Source organism: Mus pahari, chromosome 7, assembly GCF_900095145.1.
Source record: "Mus pahari chromosome 7, PAHARI_EIJ_v1.1, whole genome shotgun sequence".
In the NCBI taxonomy this organism is placed as follows: domain Eukaryota; kingdom Metazoa; phylum Chordata; class Mammalia; order Rodentia; family Muridae; genus Mus; species Mus pahari.
Window position 1 is genome coordinate 69,726,251 of NC_034596.1, and position 11,917 is coordinate 69,738,167.

At 44.0% G+C, this 11,917-nt stretch overlaps 1 long non-coding RNA gene across 1 annotated transcript; it reads left to right on the forward strand.

Moving 5' to 3' along the window:
• Nucleotides 1-459: 459 nt before the first annotated feature.
• On the forward strand, nucleotides 460-11,692 carry LOC110324987. The gene is made up of 4 exons (XR_002380712.1): nucleotides 460-634; nucleotides 1,707-1,829; nucleotides 11,069-11,184; nucleotides 11,295-11,692. It is a non-coding gene; the product is annotated as an uncharacterized LOC110324987 (long non-coding RNA).
• The last annotated feature ends 225 nt before the right edge of the window (nucleotides 11,693-11,917 follow it).

Consider the following 11,917-nt stretch of genomic DNA (forward strand, 5'->3'; position numbering starts at 1 on the left):
AGTCCATCAACTGCTCAAACCTGCTTGTAGTAACAGAAACACAGTGGGATACAGTCCCGGCGGCGCCAAAGGATCCCTCACACCTTTAAATGCAATTCCACCTCTGTCCCCACATTCAACTTCCATGGGGACACCAATCCAGCCTTCAGTGATCGACCGTTTTCTGGAACGCGAGGCTCCGCTTAACGCTCAGGCCCGCGACGCTCCCGCTCCGGTATCGCCAGCTCTCCTGGACCAAGTCAGTGTGACCGGTGGCTGGACCCCTCGTTCTCAACCTTCCTTCCTGGTAGAGCTCCCAGACTGGCTCTCAGTAGCCCCCTCTAGCGCCCGAGACCTTCAGGAAAGTTGCTTCGGGCGGTGGAGGGGCGTCATCGCCTCCTAGCAACGCTCCTAGCAACCGGATAACATCTGCTCCCTTTGGTCCAATGCGCGCCTAGAAAAGCCGCGCGCCCGCCTCGCGTTCCGAGCCCGAGCGAGAGGCGCTTCAGAGAAGGAGGGACCGACCTGCAGGAGCCGACCGCCCCGCCGAGCTGCAGTCGCTGCCGCCGCCGCTGTCGCTGTCAGAACCCGTCCGAAGAGTGACACCTTCGCGAAAAAACAGGAGCTGTGAAACATTTGCACACGCAGTCTTCGGGTGAGTGGACCCCTCTCAAGGTTTGCCAGGATCCCTCCAGCCAGGCATCTGACCTGAGACCCAGAGAAGATGTGTTCCCTACCGCTGGAGGCTAGGGACTTGGCCTCGGATCCCACCCCGCCCCCAGCCATTGAAAAGTGACCAGCCACTGGTCCCGAATAACTTGATTTGGTTTATTTAAATGCCAGGATTGGATATTGAGACTCCCCCTCTGTTCGCTACTGTCTGTTAGTGCTCAGAAGTTTTCCACCCTCCTTGATTTTGCTTTGCCTGGCTGCCCGAGGCTGAAGAGCTGGAGGCAGCTCCCAAAGGCAGCCCGTGGTTATGGATAAAACGACACGAAGTAGGCTCCACTCAATTCAGTCAACACGTATGGAAAGCGGGCTTCTGTTTTAGGTCCTCATCTGGAAAGGGTCCAGCTGGCCAGGAGCAGTGGTTCACTGGTCCTCAGCCTCCTGAGCAGTAACCATAGTAACTCACCTCTCTAGATGGGATCGTCCTTATTGGATGCCCGTCTTCCCTTGGAAAGCCCGTCTCTCTAAATATAGAAGATGATGAGATCCGTGAGCACACAGCCATGCAGACTAGGTGTGGTTAAACGGAACCCTTTGCTGAGAAGTATCTTCAAACGTGGAGCAGCTACTTCAAACCTTGCCAGAAAGAGTCAGTATGTCAGAGAAAGACCAAGTTACGGTGTTTTGAGTTAATTGCTTTGTTATTTTGGAGAGTGATACAGCCTAAAATTATTCAAGAGCTGGCTGGGATTTTTTTAAAAATCAAATTTCCCCAAAATAACCACCCGAGTAAATCACTGGCGAGATGAATTATTGTGCACTTTTCAGATCTCTTAGGGGGAGTTGATGTCGCTCCTACTTAAACTTAAGGGATCCTGCGAGTTTGAAGGTTTATCCTTCTTTCTAAACCATGTTCCAGATCAGCCCCACCTCAAATGTCTCGGTGCCGCCCCCCACCCCCACCCGACTTGCCTTCTCCTGCCCTGATAATTAATTCATGTCCCTGTATCCCTGATTCTTTAGAGGTGTCTTATGCCAGTATGTCTCCTTGTTTCAAGATCCCAGGTCCCCATTCATGAGCCCGGGCTGTGAGACATGTTCCATGTGCCAAGGGGAGTTCTCACCAAATCTTCTGAGGCTGTCCTAGACATACACTGTTCGGTCTGAGTCAGCATCACCAGGTAATCACCCTCCGAAGAGAAATTACTGTTTAAATATGTATCCAGAGAAATAAATGCTAATGTAGCACCACAGCAACTTAAGAGGATCAATAGAAGGGGCTGTTTATATGGGCGGTTGCTGGGGAGAAGTCAATAAAGGTTTTCTGTAAAAAGGACATTTGTAGGCTGGCAGACTTTCCTCTCTTAGACCCCAGTGATTTGGGTGGGTCAAGTGAGGGAGCCTGGCTCCCAGAAGATGGCAAGTGGAAGGAAGCTTTCTGAGCACACTGGCGGTGTGGGTCTAGGGTGAAAGAAACCAAGAGAGAATCCTTCAAGTTGCCATAGGAAGTTGTGGGGACTTTTGGAGTGCTAATTTACAAGGAGACTTATGGTAGAAACCATGGAGAATTAGCTACTTTCTTCCCAATTGTAAGACTGACTTTGATGCATAAACAAATGTTCAGCTCCCTAGCACCTTGCAACTTAGTGTACCCAGGTATCTCTGGGCAGTACCCTGCCAGAGGTGACTAGTCCATCAAATGATAATGACAAATTCCAAAAGATGTCCCCTCCACAGATACAGGCAGTTGGAGAGGATCCGTTCAGATTCCTATTCAAAAACTTGTTCTGATTTCTTATGGCTTTATGAATGTCTTGAGACCTTGAAATCGTCCATTTAATATTAGAGGCTAAGATAATGATATATACAACACCCAAAACTGTTCATTAGCTCTTAGTACCAGCCACCCTCCTCTTTTCTTCCATGGTAATTACCATATTTTATTGTGAGGAGCAAATTTGTGGAAGCAGATGAGACTTGCTTCGGTCTTCCAAGGGTGTGTGTTTTGTGCATGGCTCGTTTTCAGCCATGATGATTGGCTCCTGTATATATGTATTAGTCTTATAATCTATACATATATTATATATCCCATTTCTTATGCAATATACATAGAAGTTTAAAACCCCTGTGTCCTTTAATGCATGTGAATGTCACTTGCTAGTCCATTGAAATGACTGCCACAATCAGAAAGTCAAAGGGCTTCTCAAAATTTAGTCTTGACTTTCATCATGAAAGTCCAATATGTAGAATATGTACAGTGCAGATTTTGGTGAACATGCCTGTTTTAAAATACCATAGTATTTAGTCCTTATTTTTTTTAAAAAAGTAAATGCTATGAAGATAGCAAATACTTAATCCTAGTGATGTTGGTGGATTCACAGCTACAATGAATCTGTAGTGACCCTCTTTATTGTAGCTGCCTTCCATGCTTGCACACTCTGGGTTATAAAGAGTATGCGTGTCTCAGATATGAAGCCTAGATCAAGCTCGGGGCACACAAGGGCTTAGGGATGGAACCAGGATCTGGTGACAGCCTTCGATCTCCAGCTGCTCTGTGCTGAAGTTTTTAGGAGCACATTAACATGCGTGTTCGGGTTCATGTCAGGAAACTTCTGTAAGGCCTCAAAGATGCCTCGAGACACAACGGAGTCCTTGAAATCTCCATCAAGGCTTCTAGTCCCTGATTCCCTGCTCATGACTTGGTTTCAAAGGGGTAAACATTGGAGTCCAAAGTGTCCCTGAAAGCCAGCCCAGAGGCAGCTTCGACTGCCTGCCCGAGCAGCGCATGCTTCTGAAACTGACATGACAACACACATATGAAGTGAAATATAAAATATATAAAAACATAAACATAAAAAATGAAGAATAGTTTTTTCAGAAACCTGCCTTCTTGTTGGGCCTGGAGCCTGCAGAAGCCAGTCTTGTTTTTTATTTACATTTAATTTTGAAAAATGAGTTGTCTGTTTAAATACTTCTAGTACTTTATTTCCCCCTATTACTCTAACACAATTACTTTAAATTTTTCCCAGTCAAAACTATACAAAGATACAATACAGACCCATCCAGTTTCTGCTATTAATTCTCAGTGGGAATAATGAGGGGGGTGGTATTAATGAAAGATAGTAAGGGTTTACTAATGTTGTGTTAAGTACTGTAAGAGCCTTATATTTAGAGAAAAAAAAAAGTTCAACGATTTGCTTTTATAGTCTCATCTTAAGAGAGAGCCTCCCCAACAGCAGATAGATAGGAGACTTCTAAATACTAATGGTTGCGAGGATGGGAAAGAGATACAAGTTTGAGACTGGGGACTGTGCGGAGATGTAGTAGAGAGTCTATGAGACTTCAGGTGCTTATCCAAAGAGCCAGGACATGAAAAAGCTGGGAATATTATCGAAGAGATCTGTCTGTACATGCTACTTGTCATGTTGGGGTGAGACAGCCAGTGGCTTTGGGGGATTGCCTGAGCTTGAATACAATGCTACATACAAGGATGTCCTATACCCATAGAAGGAAAACACCTCACTGGTAAAGACCATTTTCTTGCCAAAGAACCTCTAGTTGGGACCCCAAATCAGATACCATAAGATAAAGCCCCTAAGAGCAGAGCAAAGGCTCCCAGAGAAGTGAATGGGGGTTGGACTTGAGTTTCACACTGACCTTAGACAACAGAAGCAAAGCTGGTCTTGGTCGGGGCAGCCCAAATAATATATGAATGGGTGACAAATAAACAAAAGATGGTGTGAATGATACTGCTTAGGACTCTCTAAATGACTCTGTTACCCACGGGTCAGGGGTCAAAACTCTCCTCTCTGAGCACTGGCCCTGGGTACACACCAGAGTTAAAGTGTTTCTCTAGATATTATCAGTTAGATAGTTTTTGGATATTTCATATTCAGAAAGGTAGTTGCTTGGCCATTTTTCATTCTCTGTCAATCCCTGTTGCGAAGTGAAGGATGCAGGGATGGGGGCACCATTACCCCAAAAAGCTGTAAATCTTAAGGTAAGCTGTTTTTGGCTTCGGTCATTGGCAAAGCCTGGCTGTGGTGCCTCGTAACTTCCTTATTGCCTGGCTGGCCACCTCTTGTTTAATGGTGTTCTCTCTGGCTCAGTGATCAGTAGAACAGGATGGGCCTGTGGGATTGCTGGTGCTCTGTTCAATAGTCCATGTCTGTGCTTTGGCTCAGAGCAGACAGCGCTGCTGCTACCTCGAGAAATCACTGGCCATCGGTCTCTCTGGAAGTCCCTAAGAAAGCCTTCCAGAATCTGCAACTTGTTGGGAATCTGAAACTGCCAATAAAATCAATATTGTGCCTGGAGTAGATGATAAATCTGAAGAAACAGATTGCTCCATTGATTCAGAGCTAAACACGGACACTGAATCCTGCTGTTTTAGAGCATATCATACAGAAAGGTACTGGGTGTTTGTGGGGGTATTGACAGAATGGAGGTAGCTGATAGTGTACTGTCCAATATCAGCAAAGCTATGTGTCCATGAGAAGCGGAGAGTGCCGCCTTGGATTTTGTTCCCGTCTGCCTTCATGAACACACTCATGAAATGTTTTATGTAACCCGTGGTTCACACCAATGAGGACATAGATGTCCTACATATCATAGGATGCTTCTGAGTCAGATATATATTCATTTTTTTTTTGAAAAGGGGTCATTGCAATAATGATACATAACAGTGATTGAACTGAAATTATGAGCTCATGTGACAGACGCCAAAGAGCGTGATTTTTAAAGCATCCTTTCAGATAAATGACATACAAATCAGTACATTGAAAATTGTCCCCCCACCCCAACCCCATAAAAAAAAAAGCCAGCCTCTTTCCCAAAGACACAGAACAAATTACAGAGCTGGGTTTTGTCCTACTGGATTGCTTTAAGCCATGCAGAAAGACCGCAGAGCACAGCTAACGGGTCAGATGAGATAATTCGCATTGTTGCTGTTTGTTTTGTGTTTTCCTGACGACACTGAGAATTGAACCCAAGTCCTGTGCATGCAAGCTGGATGCTCTACTACTGAGTTACATAATTTGAAACCAAAGTATTTACAGCCTTAGGATAAAAATGGTCACATCTGATACTTTTCCTATTGGCTAAGCACAGTTTAGACAGACAGGTATACTTTCAGAGGCCAGTGCCAGGCTAACATCACAAAAGGAGGAAGGGAAAGACCATGCTTTATCTACCATGGGCATCGGCTGTGGCTAGCGTGTACTCTCCCCACAGATCAGCCTCCGCTGCTCCTGTCCACAGCTGGGATGCACACCTCTAACCAGGTGGCTTCAGCTTGACACCCCCCCCCCCCCGCGCTTTTTTTTTAACCATGTGTCCTTTAGAACACTGGGAAAATTAAAGACTACTAAGATGAAAGTACTAAACGCACCAGCTCCTTACTCTTTCTTGGGTATCTCCTTTGACCTAAAAAGAAAAATTACTGAGGTGGGGACTGTTTCTTCACAGCTGTCTGCCCTTTCAAAGTGTTTATAAATTAATTTGCTGATGATGTTTCTTTAATGTACTGTCCCTGGGCCTCCTACCAAATGAAATCGCTTGAACGCTCACAGGATCCCAGTTGCCTGGGGGCAAAGGCAGAACAATAAGGAAACAATCGTTTGTAATTGCATTTTAAGCATTTATTTAAAGGCCTATGTATGAACTGCTCTTCCAGGGCTCTAATGACAGGCGGGTCACTCTGATCTGTGGCTTTTGTTGTGTTACTTGTTGAGCTCTTATGTTGTGACATTCATGGAGCCTGGCACAGACATTTTGTGTCACCCAGAGGTTACAACATTAAAAGTAATTTTTATGTTCAAACCGGCATTAGCTATTTTGCTTCAGAAAAAAAAAAAAAAAGAAAAAAGAAAATTTCAGCTCAGCTCAATTCAGTTTTGTACCTTATGTATTTTTATCCCCAGACCCTATAATGTTGACTCTAAAGGCATATAGTTGTTTTGGTCTTGTTTATTTCATTGGATTTTAGGTGAATTACAAGTTTTTTTTTTTTTTTTTTTTTTGGCTGCTGGAACTTAAGCACATTTATCTCTGTCAACTCAATCTCGACAAGTGAACATCTTTGATTATTCAGATTAGCACTGATGAATTATCCAGGAGATGAGCTAAATGTTTACAAGACAGCCCTCTTTTCCTTTAGCCACAAATGTATAACCATTAAGTAATACACCAGAAACACAGTCTCCGAGCTGGTGTGGGGTTTGTATAATGAGCTATCTTCCTGAAGGTTTTCAACTACTTACAATCCCCTCCGAGTGGCGGGGTGGTGGAAATGATCTTTAGGTCAGAGCAAGTAGGGTGGGAAGCACTTGGCTTTTGTGAGACTGCTCTGGGTCTATTGGCTCATTATTCGACCTATGGTTTGATGTAAGGCTTACCATGTATGAGGTGTGATGTCACAGTGCATGATCAAGCCCACTAAACAGGTGAGGTTTGTGATGAGTCTAGGCAATTGCTTTAAAGTCACACAACTAAGAAGTAAGAGAGCCTGAGCGTAGATCTATGCCTCCACCCACTTGCAGACCCCCAACTCTTAGCTGCACAACTGGCTGTCAGCCAGAGTCTCTTTTGGGCCCGTTTGCTCCTCTCTGCTCAGAGGAGGCTGAAAGGCACGGCCAACGCATAGCTGCCAGCTCAGAAGATTTTGAGTTTTCATCTAGCAAGTAACAGATGTAGCAACTTAGGTTGGCTACAAGCTTTAGCCTCAAAATGGCTAAAACCATCCTCCAAAAATTGATGTGGAAAACATTGCAAAGAGCCAGGCTGCCAGCATGGAGGGACTTGCTAAACTGACAGCAGCTGCAAAGGTGCTCAGCAATTCACCAGTGGTGCCTGTGTGTGTGTGTGTGTGTGTGTGTGTGTTAATGTGTGTATGTGTGTGTGTTAATGTGTGTATGTGTGTGCATATATGTGTGTGTGTATGTGTGTGTGTGTATGTGTGTGGGGGTGTGTGTGTGGGGGTGTATGTGGGTGTTCCTCAAGAACAATAAACTGAGTGACTAACAGCCTTCCTTGTCCAGGAGGAACAGGCTCAGGTCTAGACCTCTGAGTATTTGCTTTGTATTTTCAGGGTCTGATGCATTCTATATTTTAGTGTAACTTCTGGAATATAGTGACCCAGAATCAGTCAATCTGTCTGGCCATCCATCCATGCATGCATTCATGAATTCATGCATCCATCCATGCACCATCTCTCTCTCTCTCTCTCTCTCTCTCTCTATATATATATATATATATATATAGATATATATATATCTTGATCTGTTAAATTGAAATAGCTTCCCTGGAGGATCAGTGGGGAGCAGAGGACAGAACAATAAATTTGACACCTGGTGCTCCAGGCTGCAATTTGCAGTCCATTGTGCTGTTCACAAATGGCTACATACTTAAGATGGCAAAGCAAGCCAATAGGTAATAAAGGACACATGTATAGATGGAAACAATGTTGCTTATGGCAAGGCTGTGCTTCTAATTTCCAAGTCTTTCCTCACTCTTCCCTTCACTAGAGTAATTCATTAGATTTTGCCAAGAAACATTGTGACCTGCCCAAGTTCCAGTGTTAGTAATAGGCACTGATCCTCTTAAGATGAACCCAGGGACTGCTGTTGAAAATGGACTTTATTCTTTACTGTGTAATTACAATGTGATCTGGCTTTGTTCATGGTGCAAAAAAAGAAAGCACCCAAGCTGATAAAGGGAGGCAATAATCACAATAGCAATATCAGTCAACCCAGCTGTCTGGTTGTCAGCTGATTGGGTGAGTTCAACTTTTAGGGCCTGCTAGTCCAGTTGCCTGGTACTGTAACACTCAGGATAGCAAAATGTGTTCCCAGGCTAGCTGGCAAAGGTCTCAGGTGGATTTGGTGCACAAGTTCCCCTCTGGACCCACTGGAAAGGTGAGGGAAGAGCCCAGTAGTTAAGAAGCCCTACAGGAGATTCTGGTGTGTGTTGACATTTGAGAACCACTGTTAGATCAGTTAGTCAGACAACGAATTAAAGAGGAATAGAGGACGTTCATGGCTCAGCATGTAAAGTGCTTGTTGTATAAGAGGGGAACCTGGGTTTGGAGCCCAAGCACTGGTGTAAAAGCCAGGCTGTGGTAAGGACCTATAGTCTGAATGCTAATAAGTGGAGGGCAAGAGGCTCCCTAGGGGTCACTGGGTAACTAGTATCCTCTACTGTGAATCTAGGCTCAGTGAGAGCCCCCATCTCAAATGAGTAGGGTGGAGATCAATCGTGGAAGAAAACCCATGTTGACCTCTGGACTCTTCTTGCATGTGCACATACGTGTATGTACCTGTATATAGACATACACAGACAGGAACCCATACACACCCATATACCACACACACACACACACACACACACACACACACACCACATGTTCACATGCACATGTACATGTGTGTATGCACACAATAGGAGTCATTATTACAAGGGATAAGCAAAAGCTTTGTTATCTAGCCATCTGATGAATAGCTTTCAATGTAACCCTAGCAGTCTCTGTATCTTAAAAAAGAACAAACAAACAAAAAACAAAAACAACAAAAGAAAGAAAAGGAGAGAAAACTGGGCTTGGGGGTGGATACACTTGTTTTATTTATTTGATCGGTTTTAGTTTTTCCCCCTAACCCTTTCCAGTAAGTGAGAAATTGACATAAACTGTGTTTTGTTCATCAAATGCAGGAACTCTGCGCACAGAGCTTCAGTCACATGTCCTTATCGTGTCACCTTCTCCTTTTGGTCAGATGCACACGTGCTTTGAATCCTGGATCCCTTAGTAAAACACACCCACAAGAGCTTAGGGCTCTCTTGGGTTTCTAACCCACAGTGACAGCAGTGAGGTTTTGGGATGTTTGAGGTGGGGTATGTGGCTTTCCTTAGTGGCTTGGGAAGAGCATCCAGCTGCAGGAGGGCTGTGTGAAGCTAGGCAGGTGTGGCTGCAAGATGGAAACGCGACAGAAAGCAGGTTATTTGAAAAGCATATTTTCAATATTTATGCCTGTAAAAACTAGAGTTTAGAGGAAAAGCATCAAGTGTCAGTGTAAATTTATTAAGCCCTACATGTCTTTATATGCTAATTATTTTGTGAATCATTTGGTTCTAACAGAACTATTGGGTTAGGGTGAAGTAAACAAAGTTCGAATGTAAGGCTTGCTTTCCCCCTCTGGATGGTAGAGGTTGAATGAATACCAAATGGGACTCAGGTTTTCTACATTCTCTCTGCTTTGAATTGGAATCCGATGTGTTGGGAGTTTGATCTTGCTTCCTTTCTGTGGCCACAGCGCCACCTAGCGTACATTCTGGGAACTCCTTCGGAAATCTGCGACCTCCAAATTGTTTTTCCTTAAAGTCAGAATCCTCAGCTGCAGTCATATTTTCAAGGAGGAAACAAAGGTTTTCTACTTTCACATATTACACTACAATCAATTGATATATATATTTCTCTCACTTCCTCATTATTAACCTCAACTATGCTAAATATCAGGACCATTATGTCAATTAGTTAAATTTGTTTATTTTTGAAATTGTATTTTAATTACACTTCCCCCTTCTTTTTCTTTCCTCTAAATTCTCCCAAACACCCCTCCCGTTCTTCTTCAAATTTATGGTCTCTCTCTTTATCAGTTGTTTTTGCATGGCATAATATGTATTTGCATATTTCTCTATATAGCTCTCTTAGTCCCTATGATGTCACTTGTGTATCTATTTTCATGGCTAACACACTTGGCACTGGACAATTGGTGTGCTCTCCCCTGGGGGGGGGAGACCGCGGCTCCCACTCCCAGTGTTCCTAAGTTGCTTGTGGCTCTTTGTGTAGACTTGATGCCTCTTGGGATTCTTTCTGTCCAATTTGATCTGTCTGTCCTTGCTCCGCTCACATCCGGGCGGTTGTGTTGGTGAGACTCTGTGTGTATCTTCTGAAGTTACTAGGAGACACAGTCCTACAGCAAACTCCCTGATCCTCTGGCTCTGACTGTATTTCTGCCCCCCTGTTCTGCAGTGTTCCCTGAGCTTTCTGTGTGGGCACATCTTGTAGATGTCTCCTTTGGCTCCACAGCTCTGCCCTTCGATGGGCTGTGGCTTTCTGTAATGGTTTCCACTTGTTACAAAGAGAGGTTTCCTTCTCACACAAAATTAAACCTCACTTGAATTTGATTTCTGGAACTGCATAAGGAAATGCACATGGAACCGTAAGCTTGACCATCTATTTTGTGTCTGAAATGGCCTTTCTCTGCCAATAGTATTGTGATCTTGAGACAACTGCCAGCGACTGTGCTGTCTGGTGAATAGGTGGCAATCTCTGGGGTGGCTGGGTTTCTGCTTACAAGGGGTCTCTATTGATGAAATGCTCTTTGCCACAGTGCCTTCTGACCTTTCTCCAACTGTTTTTCTGTTTTAGCTTATCCAAGAGAAGTCCTATCATATTCATTAACAACGTCGAAAGTAGCCTACTTTAAGAGAAAATATGCAGAAGAAGAAGATTTACATCAAGATTACCATGGGTATTTTCCAAAAGTAAGGGTTTATACTTTTCTCCCAAGTCTCCCTCCCGAATGTCATTGGTAGCACAAAGCTCTAGTTTTTAGTGTCCCGTGTGGAGAATAACGGCTCTTTTTGCTTCCTAGCACCTGATATTACCCGAAGACAGGACTTGTATCCTCAAACTTTCTCTGGAGAAGCTCAGGTTTCTTGAAGACCCAGAAACCTACCTGAGAAGGTCTGTGTTAATTAACAATTTGCTGAGGAAGATACACCTAGAGACGGAGAAAGAGAGCTATGAATACTTCAAGGAAGCTCCCTGCTATAAGACTGCTTATTCTGATACGAGAAAACGGCTGAAGTTTATGGTACAGGAGTGCTGTTCCCAGTCTCTCTACTATGAAGAGCTGCACTCCTACCACATTGTGCCTTACACTTCGGAGAGCGCCATCTATGGGATGGGCTACACTGGTGACCACTTGGAGCAAAATTCTCAGTTGCTCATTTATAAAATGAATTAAAAAGTAACTGTTAAGTTCATTGATATTTTGTTTCTAAATGCCTGAACTGTTTGTAGTGAAGAAGTTAATAGAAAACACTCATTACCAGTGCACTTGATCTCAGTGATGAGATGCATGCTGAACCAAGGGGAGAGGATAATGGGGATTACCCAGCACCCCCTAGTGCCATCACCTTGAATGGAAATATGCCCATTTTATCGGAAAGCAGTGGACTGATGCATTAGAAGGAAAGGATTTTGGGGGTTTTT